Source organism: Cantharellus anzutake (genome assembly GCF_015039405.1).
Source record: "Cantharellus anzutake strain C23 chromosome Unknown EI90scaffold_80, whole genome shotgun sequence".
NCBI classification, from domain to species: domain Eukaryota; kingdom Fungi; phylum Basidiomycota; class Agaricomycetes; order Cantharellales; family Hydnaceae; genus Cantharellus; species Cantharellus anzutake.
The window spans coordinates 172,077-190,154 of NW_024067030.1; the positions used below are offsets into that span (position 1 = coordinate 172,077).

At 50.9% G+C, this 18,078-nt stretch overlaps 1 non-coding gene across 1 annotated transcript; it reads right to left on the reverse strand.

The window, feature by feature from the left end:
• Positions 1-9,710: 9,710 nt before the first annotated feature.
• Positions 9,711-9,784, reverse strand: EI90DRAFT_t234. Its single transcript has one exon. It is a non-coding gene; the product is annotated as a tRNA-Val (tRNA).
• Between the last annotated feature and the right edge of the window lie 8,294 nt (positions 9,785-18,078).

An 18,078-nucleotide genomic window follows, 5' to 3' on the forward strand; every position in this document is an offset into this window, starting at 1 on the left:
TGCATCAGTCAGGTGGTGACTAATGCTAATTCAGTAAGCCTATCACAGCCACAGCAATGGCGCGATCGCGAGTCATTTTAAAATATCACGCAAGTATATATCGTTAATCCCAGTATTCCTCACTCCCCATAAAAGAAGACGCCATATTTCGTCTTCCTACTTCCCCTCACTACCTTTCTCCTTCCAGTATATCCTCTTAGATATAATATCTTTTTCATCATGGTCTCCGGTCTACAGCCTGATACTCCAACCTCCACGCTATCCGATACAGTCTCTGTTGTATCTGCTGAAGATCGTCTGTATCCACCTCTCCTACCCTAGACAGATCATTCCTAACGTTTTTTATAGACTTCGATGCCTCGACAGCTGGATTCGCCACTCGTGCAATCCATGTAGGCTCCGAACCTAGTGGCGAGACTGGTGCTGTCATCCCTGCCATCTCCCTCAGCACCACATACAAACAAGATGCCATAGGCGTTCACAAGGTATATCCTGTTCTTAATTCCTTTCATCTCTACTCTTCGCTCATCGGACTTTTTACCGATCCTTCGGAACCCACTTGCCTTCCTATATTTGGTCATCGGGGCATCCAGGGATTCGAATACACTCGCTCCGACAACCCAAATCGCCGTAGCTTCGAAGCTCAGCTAGCTTCGATCGAAGCAGGTGGTCATACGGCCATAGCAGTGGCTTCTGGGTCTAGTGCCACCGCGCTGCTTGTGACAGCTGCAGGTCCCAACTCCCACATTCTATCCGTCAACGATGTCTATGGCGGTACTGCCCGGTATTTCACCCGGGTCGCAAATGTCATTCAAAACCTCGCTACTACTTTCATCGACCTCGAATCAGCTCGTGATGACGAAGTATATGACGCCATTCAAGATAATACAAAGCTAATTTGGGTTGAAAGCCCAACTAATCCCACGCTTCGCATTATTGACATACCCCGAATCGTTCGCATCGCTAATTCTCATCCTTCTCGTCCACTCGTCATAGTAGATAATACTTTCCTCTCTCCTTTCTACTCTTCCCCTTTCCTTCTCGGTGCAGACGTCGTCTTACACTCGGTTACAAAATACGTCAATGGTCATTCAGATGTCCTCATGGGAGCAGTTGTTCTCCCTCTTCCACACACATCTACCGAATACCCTAATCCTAAACCACTTGCAGCTACATTGGAATCTAAACTTCGCTTCCTTCAAAATGCTATCGGAGCTGTGCCAAGCGCCTACGACAGTTGGCTCGCACAACGTGGAGTCAAAACACTTGCCCTTCGAATGAAAGCCCACGGTGAGAATGCCTTAGCCGTTGCGCGTTGGCTTTCAACCCGAGGCAAGGGATTAGGACTTGTAGACTGGGTCATCTATCCGGGATTAAAATCTACAGCATCCCGGCGAGTCGAAGATAACGAACGAGTGTATGAACTCGTCCGCGACACGCTTCTCTCACCTCACGCACGTAAATGGATCGAAGGCGGAACGTGGTCTGGTCGTGATGATGGGCTGGAAGGGATTCCATTCAGTGGAATGGTCTCATTCAAGATCGCCTCCGCTCCTTCATCTATCCTTTCTCCCGCCGAAGTTTCTGAACCCACCTCAACTGCATCCCGCTTCCTCACGTCCACTCACCTCTTCTCGCTGGCCGAGTCATTGGGCGGAGTCGAATCGCTTGCTGAACTCCCAGCTTTGATGACTCATGCGGGTATACCCGTTGAGACGAGGGAGAAATTGGGCATTAGTTCAGGGCTCATCAGATTGAGCATAGGCGTTGAAGACAAGGAGGACTTGTTAGTTGATTTGGAGAGGGCTTTGAGGTGGGCCGTGAAAGGGGAGGTGTGGGATGTTAAGAGGGATGTTGAATTGGGATTGGGTGTAGCCGAGGGAGTGACCAAGGTTTTGGCTGTTGACTCTGAGGACTCGTCTAGAATCGAGGTGCACGATGTTGTGCCTGTTCAAGTTCACGCTTGATGCGAGCATGGTTGGTGGCTACATGAAGATGAAAACGCTGTAGCTTTTGCTTCTTGGCGACTTGTGACTTGGTTTCTTTTGTAATTTGTCGGTCGTCATATATAGAGCGAGCTTCTTTACACACCAGGCAGCTCGACTTGTGCTTCTTGATTTGTGCAAGTACCTAATATCTTACAGGGAAATATATATGCGAACGTTGTTGTAAACGCGGCGTTCCAGATATGGCAACCCGCTTCAGCGGTTCACTTGCCACCTTGGACAACTGATATCTAGGCCTATAGAGAGGGGTTCTCAGGATGTTCAAAGAGGGTCTAGAGGCCTCTTTTGTATGGGAACATCCCAGGACGCAAGGGGGTGTCGGCATTTCCCGGTTGAAAGGGGGGGGGGGGGGTTCACGGGGGGCCCGGACATGTAACTTCATGTACTTACATGCAAGGTCTAAAACAACATTGGGGTGACCAAATTCAAGTAAGTAGGCTATTGGGGTCATGTTTGCGGGTCTGGCCAATGGGGCAATGCTTGTTATGTCAAAACCCTGAACCAACTGATGCTTGCGGAGTGTCCCCTCCCTATTATCCCCCAACCCAACCCATTTAATGAGCCCAGAGTTATTCCCACCTAGTTGATACCTCGTCCCATTCCATCGAATGTGACTGATTATAATTTAACATCTCCCTAGTTATCAGCAGCGGAACTAAGCATGATATTGATGTGTGGTAGGAATAATACATGGGTTGATGTCAGGGCACACCCGCCTGACCTGGCCCCACCCGGCCCCACTTCACCCGGTACCCCGCCACCCAGTCCTCCCCTACCTCCTTCCCCTTCTTCTTTCTTTCTTTCTCCATTCCACTCTCTCTTTACTTATGTTGCCTTCTCTCTTTATTTTCTCTTTATTCTACACGGACGACCTTTCCTTGTATCAATGTACCATTGACCCACCCGCAGTGCGCTCACGACATGCCCAGCCCGGGCGCCTTGGGCGACCCCCGCTATGTCCAGCTCGCGCGTTCACAGCGGACACCCTCGGGATCCCCCACGGGGACACCCGGGTGACTACGGCTGTATGCGAGGATGACGTGGCACCCATCATGTGACCCAAGCCGCATGTATATAAACATACCTGAAGTGGGAACCGAAGAAGTAGCCTTCTTCTCACCCTTTTCCACTTCAGGTAAGTAACATAGTATTCCCTTTTAATAATAATAACACCCTTTTCCACTTCAGTCTAAGTGGCCAGGGACTGCCTCCTGAGCCGGGCCCGCCAGTATGCACGCCCGCTCCACACCCCGCGAGGCTTCTAGTGTCGGGCGTCTCACCCGGGCCTCCTCTACCCCGGACGCATCCCTGACAGTTGAAGCCCAATGTATCATTGACAGCAAAGGGAGCCAATGACACTGTGCCACCTCAAAAGTTTGTTTTGGTTCAAAAAACAGGACCAATTTGGAGTTTGGAGCTGGATTAGGCTGGGTTGGGGAATAGTGGGGAGGGAAGCTTGGCAATGAATGATGAAAAATGTGACCATACTATTTCATGGCACAAGTCATGATTGTGCAGGGAAATGGGTAATGTTGCCAAATATGGGCAAGGCAACTGCCGAAGCCTGTGGCATTCTCCAATTGAATTGGGGGGGGGTTTCCCAAGATTGGGAAAAACATGTAACTGGCATACCTTTCGTGTCTGCATTACTGACACTGTCAGGGCAATAGCCCCGAACCCCAAGCCATATGTAATTAAGATACATATAGTCATGTGGGTAAGCGGTAACCTCTGGGTAACTGCTTACACACCACCGTAAAATACACACCATTGTATCACTTACAGCTCTGTGTGCTGAGCTACCCACTGAGACCTCACACTTTTTTAAGTGTATGAGGTGTGTTTTACAACACAACCCACAAAACTTAACATCTTAACAATTTGACTCAGTAGCGCCAATGGTGCCTAAACACACCCACAAGGGCAAGGTCGCGTCTGCAGCAATGTTAAAAGAAACAAGCGATTCATTAAGAAACTGCAATCTCCCATCATGGGAGATTCAAATCAACAGCCATCGTCAGACGATGACGAGGATCAACATGATCCGGTAAAAGCAACCACCTCAGGGCTGTCCCCTGAAGGTTTTAGAAACTTACATGGAGTAAGTGTGGGGCCCAATACCCCTAGAACTCCACATCACATCGATCTAACCCAAGCTGGGGAAGATCCCTCACCTCCTCAGGAGGTGATCGACTTGTGTGATAAACATGTAAGCACCGAACGATCAGCCCAAAAAGCTGATCAGATAGAGTCGCAGGAAACTCCTGGGCCCCACTATCCCCTGGAGTCCTCCCCAGGTCCCCAAGTCAAGCCCCAAAGGCAGACAAAGGGAAACAAAGGGAAGAGCCTCTGCGTTGGCTATCCAAAAAACTACTGGACTTGTTCCAGGTTCCATCCGAATGGAGGACGGAAAATGAAGACCAACTTCTTCTCAGGCTTCCAGCCTGAGAAGGTGTGAAAAAACGCCCTGAGAGCAGGATCTCCCAGAGCACGGAAGCTCCAAAAGAACTTCTGCTGTTCACACTACCCCATGCCATGCCAGTGTCAGGGCATGCCCCAACACGCCCTGCCCGACCCCCGCTCTGCACCGCTCCTCCCTCTTCCTCTCTCCTGTTCTCCTTTCTTTCTTTCTCTCTTTCTCTCTCTCTCTTACACGGACCACCTTTCCCACTGCTCAATGTATCACTGGTGCGCATGCCCATTTCCCCTCCTGTATCTTACCATCCCTATATCGCTGCCACCACCGCTGCACTTGCCTTGCACCCACAGCGGGCCCTCTTGGGATCTCCCGCGGAGGCTCCCAGAGAGCCATGGCTGTGTGCAAGGGTGACGTGGCGCACCCCACGTGATCGATCCCGCATGTATATAATAACAGCTGGAGTGGGAACCAAAGAAGTAGCCTTCTTCTCACATTCCCACTTCAGGCAAGTAGTGTAGCTTTCCCTTTTAATGATAACTCACATTCCCACTTCAGACTAAGTGGTCGGGGATGCTCACCCCACGACGGGATCGCTGCTACACACAGCCGCTACTCGTCCCACCGAATCCCGCATGCCGGGACCTCTGTCAGGGTTCAGCACCCTGCCCTAGGGTGCCCCAGACTCCCCAACCAATCCCTTCCTTCCATTCCTTCATTGTTGCCTTGTTGTTGCCTTTCTGTGTTGTGTATCCGCACGCACGGGATAGCGTGGGAACTTTCCGAGCAAGCAGCTCGCCCAGAATGTTCCCACGGGTCACAGCCACAGTTCTGGGCAAGCAACTCGCCCAGAACGTTCCCACGCTTACTGGGCACTGCCACCTGGATGTTCCCTCCGGGTCACACTACACAACTCTAAGAGCTGTATAGTTGTGGGCATGTGACCCATTCCTTTATATAGCAACCATGCGGGGAGATGAGACCTTTACCCTTCTTCTCATCTCATGCCCCGCATAGGCAAGTGTATATATTATCTTTCCTTTTACTATACATCTCATGCCCCGCATAGTGTGAGGACAGGCCAGATGGGGGTTGAGGTCAGGGAGCCTCCGAGTCCGAGGCCGGGCCCTGACAACCTCGCCGCTTTTGGAGCTGTCCCTGACAGTTACGGGGTTAGCGGGATGGTGGGCTATAACCCAGGAATGGAAAGGAGGGATAGGCCCGAAGGTAGACTTGCAGGGCAGGCAAGTGAATTGCCCAGCGGGGGCAGGAGTGCGCTAGCGGACATCGGAGCTGTCTGGAGGCCTTCAGGGTTCTGTACTTAGGGAGGCATAGGTAATATATTGAATTGAGGGGGTGGTGACCATTGAGGGAGTCAGAGGTGATTGCGGAATATGGGGGCTCCGAGGTTAGTGAAGAAGGAGCAGAGGTAGTCCAGAAGGATCGGAGGTAGTGGAGGTCGATGGCTGTAGATGGATATGACAGTTCCATGAAATTGAGCACACCTGTTATGCACTCCTACAGCATCCATGCTACAGGTGTGAGAAAAGGAGGTCGTCCATATAAAGAAAGAAAGAAAGGAAGAAGGGAAGGAAAAGGAAAAGAGAGGGGGCAGAGTGGCATGCCCTGACACAATGGCGTTTATGTGAAATGAGGTCACCAATGCAATGGACTTAAGCCGGGGTGGAGGTACAATCAGTGTCCGAGTTTGGGGTATGGGACATGTCAAAAACCCTGAAGGGGGTGTGAGTCCAAATGCAGGCAGGGCTCAACTAGAGGGGTTCTGAGAGCTCCAGTAGGGACCGAAGCTTCTCCAGGAAGCCTGAGTCTGCTGGGTGGTACAAGAGACTCTAAGAAGGATGCAGCCTCAGTGACTCGGAGGGAGCGCTGTGCCTCCGTTACATCTCAGTTAGTCCTTTCATTTCATATGTCTGAGGTATCTTGTAGGAGGGGGTCAGGATTCAGTCATAGAGGGACTTGGGGTAAGTTTTAGTTGAGATTAGAACTGAGGTACAACGGGTTCTAACCTACAGGTATATATAGAGGGAGGAGGAGAAGGACTTAGTCAAAGTCTGAGTGATGACGACAGGTACTGAAAGATACCGAAAGGTTCCGAACGATATCCTTAATGGGGGACTGAGGTGTCAGGTCGAGGAGGGCAGAGTATAAGGCCGGAAGATAAAATGGGAATGAGAGGTGGATAAGCTGAAGTTAGCTGACTGAATTGAAAGAAGACTTCAGTCATGCTATAAGTAGAAGATGACTAGTTAAAGATGACTAGAGCGGGGTCAACAGGGGATAAGGGTAGCTCTGAAGCCAGAGTTACATATCCGAGGAATGTTGGGTGACTCCATTAAATGAAATGAGGAAGGGAAGTGTATAATAAGACATCGGAGGTCCGAGCAAATCCGGAGGTTCTGAATGTTCTGATTTGGGACCGAGCTTCCGGGATGGAGAGGGCCAAGGACGAATGTGCCAAAGTCCAGGCTGGAGCTGAGATTAGTTGGGATGGAAGGTGACGTTAGGAAGTGGGGAGATATGGTATAGGGGATGATGTAGTTGTTAGGAAGGTGTAGTGGGGTGGGAGCGTATGGGGTCGGGATTCTGGAATGTGACAGGACAGGAGCGGGAGGTTGTACCTTGGTGGAGATTGGTTGGGAGAGAGGAGTCGGGAGGAGAGGAAAGTGGGGATCAGAGTGGACGGGAATAGGGTAGGACTCCGGAGGTGGCGGAAAGGGGTCCGGGTGTTATGGAAATGGGATTTTCCCATTTTTAGCCTCTTATGGGCTCTATGCAGTACAATATCATGTGACATGTAAATAAGAACAACTGAGCCAACAATTACTACCCAAAAACCCGATGTCAATGTTATTGTAAACACCACTGTTACAACATCTGTTACATTAATTGTAACATCTTCTCAATGTCACGGCCCCCTCCTGCACCCGAACGCTATAGAAATGGGCCAATTAGGCCCCATTTTTATAACACCGGGAGTCAAATCAGGATCAGGTATGTACAGATATGACAGAGGGGGAGAGTGTCAGGGACCTGCCTGGGGTTGAGGAGGCCCAGGTGTAGCACCCAGCACTGAGAGCCTGGCAGGGTGCGGATCGGGTGTGCATACTGACAGGCCCGATGCGGGACAGTAGTCCCTGGCCACTTAGACTGAAGTGGAAAGATGAGAAGAAGGCTACTTCTTTGGTTCCCACTCCAGGTACGTTTATATACATCTTGGGTCACATGACAGGTGCCACATCACCCTCACACACAGCTGTGACCACCTGGGTATCTCCACAGGAGAACCTGAGGGCATCCAGTGCAAGCATGTGTGCTGGGCACAGTGGGAAGTCGCCTGAGGTGCCTGGGCCAGGTGTGTTGTAGGTGTGTTATGGGTAGGTCAATGGTGTACATCGATACAAAGGAAGGTCGTCTGTGTAAAATAAAGAGAAAATAAAGAGGAAGTAGAATAGGGAGAAAGTGAGGAAATGGAAAGGAAGAGTGGGGAAGGGAAAGAAGAAGAAAGCAGGGGAGGAGTGGGTGGTGGGGCACCGGGTCAGGTGGGGGCTGGGTGGAGCTGGGTCAGCGTCAGGGACCGATCCAGGGTCGAGAGTGTCTGGGTATATCGCCCGGGGCTGAGGGCCCAGTAGGGTGCAGTGCAGGTGTGCATAACAATGGGCCTGAAGCAGGCAAGGGTCCCTGGCCACTTAGGCTAAAGTGGGAAGTGTGTTATTATTATTAGCAGGGGAATGTAAGCTACTTGCCTAAAGTGGGAAGTGTGAGAAGAAGGTTACTTCTCAGTTCCCGCTTAGGCTGTGTTTATGTACATGCAGTTGGAGGTCACGTGGGGAGTGCCACGTCATCTACGCACACAGCTGTGTCCGCCTGGGTATCTCTGTAAGAGGTCTCAGGGGCGTCCGGTGTGTAGGGCGTCACCCAGTGAGTCCGGGTCCGGGCGTGTTGCGCAGTCTGGTTAATGGTACATCGAGCAAGGAAGTTGTCCATGTAGTAGAAAAGGAAAGAAGGAGAAGGAGAAGGGAAAGGAAGAAGGAGAGGAGGGAGGAGGGAGGATGGGGGCAGCGGGTGAGGGTAGTGGAATTGGGTGGGGTCGGACCAGGTGGAGTGGGGTCAGGCAGGTGTGCCCTGACAGAGAATGGAGAAGATAAAAGAATATGAAGAAAAGAGATGATGGAAGAGTGACAGCCCACCAAGATGGACTGTTGGTCTACACAGTTGTGGGAGACTCCATTCTCATATCCCCTCAACATGTCACCCTCCCATGGGTGGGCCCTTATGCAACCCAGACAGGGTCACCTGCCCACAGGGTGGCAGGATAGTCATTGCCCCACCCCTTGGTGTGCTAGTCCCCCCTCAGGGTCATGAGGCCCCCATCATAATGGGTTTGGCAGTGAGGTCTGCAATGCATGTGCTTCTTCGAGCTTATGTTTAAGTAACTCAATCTCCCTTTTCTGGAGATGACTTCTCTCTCTGCATCTCTCAGAAAGGCATAGATGCCAAAGCATCTCTGCATGCTCTATTGTATTCATGCCTCCAATGGGTGCAATTGTCACAAGCATCATCTGACACTCTCAAGTTGTCAGACCATGCCCATTTGGATGGTTTGGACAAGGAACCACTGTTGCTTCCTCATCTCCCTCCTACAAGGGACTTCATTTCTTTCAACTCCTGATGGGGTTGACCCATTTGGGCAACTGCTGAAGCAATAGCTGGTTCCCAGCCTACATTTGGCTGGGGGGTTGCTGGACCTGGGCCAAATTGGCTGATCCAGGGGTGATCTGGCCAGGGAAGTTTCCTGGGGGGTATGCCTGGGGTGGCAGCAGCAATTGTTGTGCCATCAGTGCAGTTTGCACCACATATGGTTGTGGGCCTCTTTGGGGGTATGCAGTGCCCATTGGCATCATGGGAGGTTGTTGATTTGCAGCACTGGTTTGCACCATGTATGCTGTAAAGTTCATGGTGCTTTGCTGCACCTCATGTTCTTGGTGGTTTGAGGAGCTTTGCTCCCTGGGTTGTTATACCTTGATCTCCAGCAGTTTGTTCAGGTCATATTGGGATTGACTCCCCCAGAGAATGACATTCTGTCATTTGTTTCTCATGGTGGTGGGGGAAGTTGGTGTCCTTGCATGCATGAGATTTGCTGCAAGAGTGTATTGAGGTGCATGCAATCCTGTGGTGGGGTTCACATGGTCTGGGCAACAATGTTGCCTAGCCCATGTGACATCTAATTGTTGGAATTTGCACATGGTCTTTTAGGGAAACCTAAAAGTTGGACATACTGGGAATCGAACTCCAGTCCTCTGGATCGTGAACTCAGTGTGCACAGCCATTACACCATACACCCCGTTAGGCTGAGGTAGTTATTTCAACACTAATCACATGGGTGGGACTTTGGGTGGCTGTCTGGGAGAGCTTCTCAACTGGCCTTGGGACTGTGGCTGTGTCAAAAACCCCACACCAGGGGAATGTTAGAACGGGCGGATTCGGACAACTCTGGAGTGGAATCAGAGACTTAGCATGGAAGGACCTCAGCCTCAGCGACTCAGGCAGAGTGCTGTGCCATTGCTGGTTGTCCTGGGGGTCCCTAATTTCGGATCTAGCAGAGGGAAAGTCTCTAGGGGGCATTTCAGGTCGATTTCGGACTGAGGTTACAAGTTACTATGTACATTGTATATAAGGAGGGGTCCGGAATCAAAAGGAGCAAGGGTACTCTGAAAGGAGACAAAGGGAGCTGAAAGGAGGGTCAACACCGAGGGTCAAGGGTTTGACTCAATGGTGTTTCCCAAAGGAGGAGTGAAGGGCCAAGGCCCAAGGAGGAAGGAGGGAGGATGGGAGTGGGGAATGGCCAGCTGACTGAATAGAAAGGAAGCAGCAGCCCAAATAGGAATGAGGGAGTATAGCGGAATTGAATGGAGCAATGCAATAGTTGCAAGGTCCGACATAAGTCCGGAAAGTCCGAACTCGGAAGTTAAACTCCGGAATATTGGCAAACGTAATTAAATGGAATGAGCTAACCAATACAATGGGTATAAGCGGAGGTGGGGTCAAAGTCCGAGGTCAGAGCTAAGACCGGAGGTTCCAGAGACAGAGACACAAACAGGATTCCGGAGCGGAGGTCCGGAGTCGGGAGCATAGGTGTTGCATACTCGTCTGGAAGGTGTTGTTAGAACCGGGGCTGATACAGACGACTCTGGAGTGGAATCGGAGACTTAGCGTGGAGGGACCTTGGCCTCAGCGACTCAAGTGGAGCGCTGTGCCATTGCTGTTTGTCCATTTGGTCCTTAATTTCACAGTAGGTGAGCAGGAAGTCTCTAGGGGGCATTTCAGGTCGATTTCGGACTAAACCAAAACGAGTATGTACAAGCGCCGATATATATAATGGAAGGGGCAAAAGCACAAGGAAACAAAGGGGAACCGAATTGGAGCGAAGACGTCTGAACGGGAACAAAGGGTAGAAGAAGCGGAGCGGTACCGAAGGTCATAAGGTAGGACCTGTGATACTTCCGAAAGGAGGTAGGGAGGGCAAGGCCCAGAGGGGCAGGAGGATGAGGAGAAGTGGGGGTGATGACTAACTGGCTAGAATGGGAAGAAGCAGTAGTCCAAATAGGGATGAGGGGTAAACGCGAGAAATACATTACAGGCGGCGAAAGTGCCGAAGGTGATCCGCGAAGCTCAGAGGTTGCGGAGCTTACGGAGGTTACGGAGGCGGGGTTGAAAGTCCGAGGGATATTGGCAATGGTGTTTACGTAGTATGAGGTCACCAATGCAATGGACTAAGACCGAGGTGGAGCCAAAGTCCGAGGTCGGGACTATGACAGAGACTCGGAGCGAAGGTACGAGCGGTGTCCAAGTAGGAAGTACGGGACAGCGGTGGAAGGTTGTAACTTGGCGGAAGGGTGGTGGAGGAGTACCAGAGGGAGGAGAAAGGGGGAAGGTAAGGGGGAAGGAGTGGCGGAGAGGAGGGTTGTCAGGTCCGAAGGTGAGTATCGGAGCAGACGGGGGAAGCGTAGGAGGGTGACGGGAGGATGGAGGTTGGGCGAAGGAGGAGCGGAACAGGAGGGTGGAGAAGTGGTAGGAGGGTGGTGAGAGGGGCGATGTTCGGTCCGAGGTGAGTATCGGAGCAGATGGAGATAGGGTAGAAGGAGGTATGTTGCCAGGAACGAAGGTGAGTGTCGGAACGGCAGCGGTAGGTCATGACTCCGGAGGTGAAGAGGGTGGAGGTCCGGAAGTCGGGTCGGGGTCAGGTATGCACGGATATGACAGGTGTCGAGGTTGGGGTCGGACCTGGAATGTTCCGGAGTCGGACCAAAGGTGGTGTCAGAGCCGGAGGTGGGATAACCTCTTGGAAGTCGGCAAGGAGAAGGTGATGGAAGGGAAGTAGGGCCCCAGAGTAGTTTCGGAGTTACGGGAGCCCGGAGTGGAGGTCGGGATTGTATGGATATGACAGGGAAAGAGTGTGAGTCCAAATGCAGGCAGGGCTCAACTAGAGGGGATCCAAGAGCTCCGGTAGTGAACCAAAGCTTCTCCAGGAAGCCCAGGTCTGCTGGGTGGTACAAGAGGCTCTAAGAAGGACCCGGCCTCAGCGACTCGGAGGGAGCGCTGTGCCTCCATTACGTCTCAGTTAGTCCTTATATTTCATGTGTCTGAGGTATCTTGTAGGAAGAGGTCAGGATTCACTCATAGAGGGACTTGGGGTAACTTTTAGTCGAGATTAGAACTGGGGTACAATGGGTTCTAATCTACAAGTATTTATATATGGAGGAAGGAGAAGGACTTTAGTCAAAGTCCGAGTGATAATGGAAAACACCGAAAGGTGCCAAATGATACCGAAAGGTCCTGAACGATATCCTTAATGGGGAACTGAGGTGTCGGGTCAAGAAGGGCAGATGTAAGGGATTAACTATAATTCCGATTATAGTGATATTTATATTATGTTGCATCACTATAATTCCCATTATAGTGATGCTGTTCTTTCTTTATTTATTTGTGCCGAGATATGTAAATTACATATATATACCTCGGAGTAGTTGTAAAGGCCCGGTAGCCTTTTACCTCTACCCTGTTGAATATACAGCACATTTAAGCTTATATTTAGATGGACTAACTGAGGCCTGAGGCGAACGGGGGAACGGAACGTTACCGTCCCCAAATAAGTAAGCAACCTTTCAGCAGAGTAAAGGCTGGAGGATGAATGGGAATGAGAAATGGGTAAGAGGAAGTTAGCCAACTGAATGGAAAGAAGACAACAGTTGTACTATAAATGGAAGGTGACTAGTTTGTGATGATGTGAGTGGGATCACCAGAGGATGCAGGTAGCTCCGAAGGCAGAGTTACGTATCCGAAGGATGTTGGGTGACTCCAATAAATGAAATGGGAGGGGGAATGGTTTAGAGGTGTGTCACAGGATGTCGGAGATCCATCGGGAGGTCAGAGCAAATCTGGAGTCTCCGAATGTTCCGACTCGGGACCGAGCTTCCGGGATGGGAGTGGCATGGTAACGTGTGCCACAAACCAGGCCGGAGCTGAGACAGTTGGGAAGGAAGGTGACTTGGGAAGTGGGGAGTTATGGTGTAGGGGATGATGAGGTTGTTAGGAAGGTGTGATGAGGTGGGAGATTACAGGGTTGGGATTCTGGGATATGACAGGCTGTGCGAAAGCTCATCTGTGTCAGGGCACACCTGCCTGGCTCGGCTCCACCCAGCCCCACCTGACCCAGTACCCCACTGTCCACCCCTCCTCACCTCCTCCCTCTTTTCCTTTCCCTCTCCTCATTCCTGCTTCCTCACTTTCTTCCTATTTTACCTCCTCTTTATTTTCTCTTTATTCTACATGGATGACCTCTCTTTGTACCAATGTACCATTGACCCATTCACAGCACACCCATGACACACCCAGCCTGGGCACCTTGGGTGACTTCCTGCTGTGCCCAGCACACATGCTTGCACTGGATGCCCTTGGGATCTCCCACGGAGACACCTGGGTGGTTACGGCTGTGTGCGAGGGTGATGTGGCATCTGTCATGTGACCCAAGCCGCATGTATATAAACATACCTGAAGTGGGAACCAAAGAAGTAGCCTTCTTCTCATCTTTCCACTTAAGTAGTATAGCATCCCCCTTTTAATAATCTTTCCGCTTCGGTCTGAGTGGCCAGGGACTGTTGTCCCACATCAGGCCTGTCAGTACGCACGCCCGATCTGCCCCCTGCCAGGCTCTCAGCGCCAGACGCTACACCTGGGCCTCCTTGACCCCGGATGAGTCCCTGACAGTCTGGCCATGCTATTCTATGCAGGTTTTCACCCCTCAATGAGATTTACCCAACAATGATTAATCACAACACAACACTCTCATTTCTTCACTTTTAGGAGTGAGTTTTGGTATGTATATGTATAGTTGCTAGGACTACCAGTACACCGAGTTTGAGGTCAAATGGACATGAAATGAAAGAAAAAATCCAGAAAACATAAGGAACATTAATGCAGAGTTTTTCTCTGTGTGAACCTAACCACCCTGGCCTCATGAGGTTGTCCCTGTCCAATGAATAGCTAGTCAGGCAGCAGGTGGACAAAAGGTTAGCATCACATGCACCAGTGTTTGTTTGTTTTGATGAGACATGGAAACTAATTGGGAAGTTATTTTCATCCACATCACCACCAATTAATTCACAACCCCTGACCTGCTAGGTGTCATATCCATGCATACCCGATCCCGACCCGACTCCTGGACCTCCTTCTTCACCACCTCCGGAGTCCTGCCCTACCACTGTCTGTTCTGATATTCACCTTCAGTCCTGACACCACACCTCCTCTCACCCCTCATGCCACCTCCACTCCTCCATCCTTCTCCTGTCCTATCTCCGTCCACTCCGATACTCACCTCGGACTGAACACCACTCCTCTCGCCACCCTCCTCCTACTCCTCCCACTCCTCCGCTTCCTCCTCACAACACCTCCACCCTTCCGTCATTCTCCTACCCTTCGTCCATCCGCTCCAATACTCACCTTCGGACCTGACACCTTTCCTCTCCTCCATGCCTTTCCTCTTTCCTCTTTCCTCTCTCTTCCCTCTGGCCCTCTTCCGCTGACCTCCCACCAAGTTACGACCTTCTGCCACTGTCCTGTACCTCGTACTTGGGCACCGCTTGTACCTTCGCTCCGAGTCTCCATCATAGTTCCTACCTCGGACTTTGACTCCACCTCGGCTTTAGTCCATTGCATTGGTGACCTCATACTATGTAAACACCATTGCCAATATTCCTCGGACTTTCAACCCTGCCTCTGTAACCTCCATAAGCTCTGCAACCTCCGAGCTCCACGGATCATCTTTGGCACTTGTAATCACTGCGTTTAGAGAAAGATTATCCATAGCCAAATAGTACAGGGATATCTGTGATATTCTCTGCTATATTGCACACTAGAATGATCGCAGGATATGTCAGGAATAGTTCAGAACTCCCGCACACTGGGACAGAGAATAGCACAGGGATTTCGCTGACCGGATTTGTGGGGCACCAGCTAGGTCCTGGCAGTATCTGTTACTGAATATTTCACAGAATATTGCACATGGAATAGAGGTCCATTGCACGCACATACAAACGACTCTTAAATCCAACAATATTCAGTACTGCTCATTTTCCACTCATTTTCCGCATCCTCTTTGTGCTTCATACTTTTAGAGCAAATTCAGATAGTAGTGCTGTAAGAACAATAAATACACCCAATGGACTTCAAGGTCCTGAAGGCGATATGCTGTCCACCTTGCTGATGCGCAAAACTCCATCTGGTCCTCAGCTAGATCTCCACGGTAACGCAATCAGAACCAGCGTTCTCAGCACACCCACAACATCAGACTTGAAGTGATGGAACACTACTCCACTGGCCAAAGTAGCAATAGTCTTCCCATAGGGCAGATGACTCAATAAGTGCAGCTAAAATCCGCTAATAGTACTGCAGACACTCACCTGAACGGCAGAAATGGTGTGAGAGGTAAGACAAAGAACAAGTGGCCTGCCAATGCATGTGTGAGTCGCATGCCCCATAACATGTAATGTGGGTCAGGCTTACTGATCTAGCATTGAATGCCCAGGACTCGACATAGAAAGCATTGATGTGAAAACCCTCTACCATTGCCTTTGCCAGATGATGCTCCAATGCAACTCAGAGCAGATGGAAAGCTTGCCCTTACCCCAAACTGGTGGTTGGGGTTCAAGGCACCAATAAGTGGTTAGTGAGGTGGTGAGGTGGTGAGAATTAGCTTAGGAACACTGGTACGTGAAAGTGGACACACCTTTGCAAAACCGCTGATTCCTGGCACAAACAATTAAGATCCACATCAAAAAAGGAATGATTGATGAGAACAATGTCCGTGACGCCGTGGAGCAGTACTTCACCTTGCTCAAAGCCAAGTGGACCAGATCACAGTTCGACAATTCCTAAAAAAATATGCAAGCGTGAAGTGCGATTATGGTGCGATTGAGAGCAGTGCATTGCCTGATGATTGGTAATATTGATTAAGGTTCTCTGTGCTAGAAAGCCACCAGGAGGCATAAAGGGTTAGAGGGTAAGGTTGGTGCAAGTAAGGATGAGATGGAGTCGATTATCCTCATCAATCTGGAGCAAGCATCAGCTGTGGATGCGGATGTTAGAACGGGGCTGATATGGACGACTCCGGAGTGGAATCAGAGACTTAGCGTGGAGGGACCTTGGCCTCAGCGACTCAAGCGGAGTGCTGTGCCATTGCTGTTTGTCCATTTGGTCCTTAATTTCACAGTAGGTGAGCAGGAAGTCTCTAGGGGGCATTTCAGGTTGATTTCGGACTGAACCCAAAACGAGTATGTACAAGCACCGATATATATAATGGAAGGGGCAAAAGCACAAGGAAACAAAGGGGAACCGAATTGGAGCGAAGATGTCTGAACGGGGACAAAGGGTAGAAGAAGCGGAGCGGTACCGAAGGTCATAAGGTAGGACCTGTGATACTTCCGAAAGGAGGTAGGGAGGGCAAGGCCCAGAGGGGCAGGAGGATGAGGAGAAGTGGGGGTGATGACTAACTGGCTAGAATGGGAAGAAGCAGTAGTCCAAATAGGGATGAGGGGTAAATGCGAGAAATACATTACAAGTGGTGAAAGTGCCGAAGGCGGTCCGTGAAGCTCGGGGGTTGCGGAGCTTATGGAGGTTACAGAGGCGGGGTTGAAAGTCCGAGGGATATTGGCAATGGTGTTTACGTAGTATGAGGTCACCAATGCAATGGACTAAGACCAAGGTGGAGCCAAAGTCCGAGGTCGGGACTATGACGGAGACTCGGAGCGAAGGTACGAGCGGTGTCCGAGTAGGAAGTATGGGACAGCGGCGGAAGGTCATAACTTGGCGGAAGGGTGGCGGAGGAGTAACAGAGGGAGGAGAGAGGGGAAAGGTAAGGGGGAAGGAGTGGCGGAGAGGAGGGTTGTCAGGTCCGAAGGTGAGTATCGGAGTGGGCGGGGGAAGTGTAGGAGGGTGACAGGAGGGTGGAGGTTGGGCGAAGGAGGAGTGGAACAGGAGGGTGGAGAAGTAGTAGGAGGGTGGCGAGAGGGACGATGTTCGGTCCGAGGTGAGTATCGGAGCGGCAGTGGTAGGTTATGACTCCGGAGGTGAAGAGGGTGGAGGTCCGGAAGTCGGGTCGGGGTCGGGTATGCACGGATATGACAGCGGACAAGAAAGACCTTCGGAGTAAGATTTTCACCACAAAACCAAACATCATTAAAACAAATATTAATAGTGAATAGGCCTGAGCTAGTGCTTGATGCAGGATAGAACACGGATTTTGCAGAAACAAGGAATAGGACAGAGGATAGTGCAGGCATGTGCTCAGCCCTGCTATATTCCTGGCAAATACCCAGGCGTGATTTTGCACATCTCATAAGTTAAACCGGTGCCTGCTCAGAGGCTTGGGATTTTTCAGGGAATAGCACAGGATAACACAGCTTGTGCATTATTACAGTGCAGAATAGTACATGGGATAATTTGGCTCTGAACTGTCAGGGACGCGTCCAGGGTCGAGATGGCCCGAGGGTAATGCCCGGCACTGGGGCCGTCGTGGGGTGTGGAGCAGGCATGCATACTGGCAAGCCTGGTCCGGGACGATGGTCCCTGGCCACTCAGACTGAAGTGGGAACTGTGAGTTGTTATTAAAAAGGGGGGCTATGCTACTTACCTGAAGTGGGAACTGTGAGAAGAAGGTTACTTCTTCAGTTCCCACCCCAGGTACCTTTATGTACATGCAGCTTAGGTCACATGAGGTTTGCCATGTCACCCCGCATACAGCCGCAGTCATCTGGGTGTCCCCATGGGGGATCCCAAGGGCGTGTGCTGCATGTGCGCATGCTGAGTTGCACTGCGAGGCCGTCCGGGTCGTCCGGGGCTGGGTGTGTCGTGCACGCATCGCAGGTGGGTCAATAATACATAGGTATGAGGAAAGGTCATCCATGTAGATAAAGATAGAAGAAAGAATGAAGGAATAAAAGAACAAAGGGATAGAAAGAAGAACAAGAGTTGAGGAAACTGAAGGAAGGGTGGGGGGTAGGGGTGAGCAGGATACCGGGTCAGGGCGGGCGGAGCCGGGTCAGGTGGGTGTGCCCTGACATCACCCCCTCCTTAAGCCGAAGT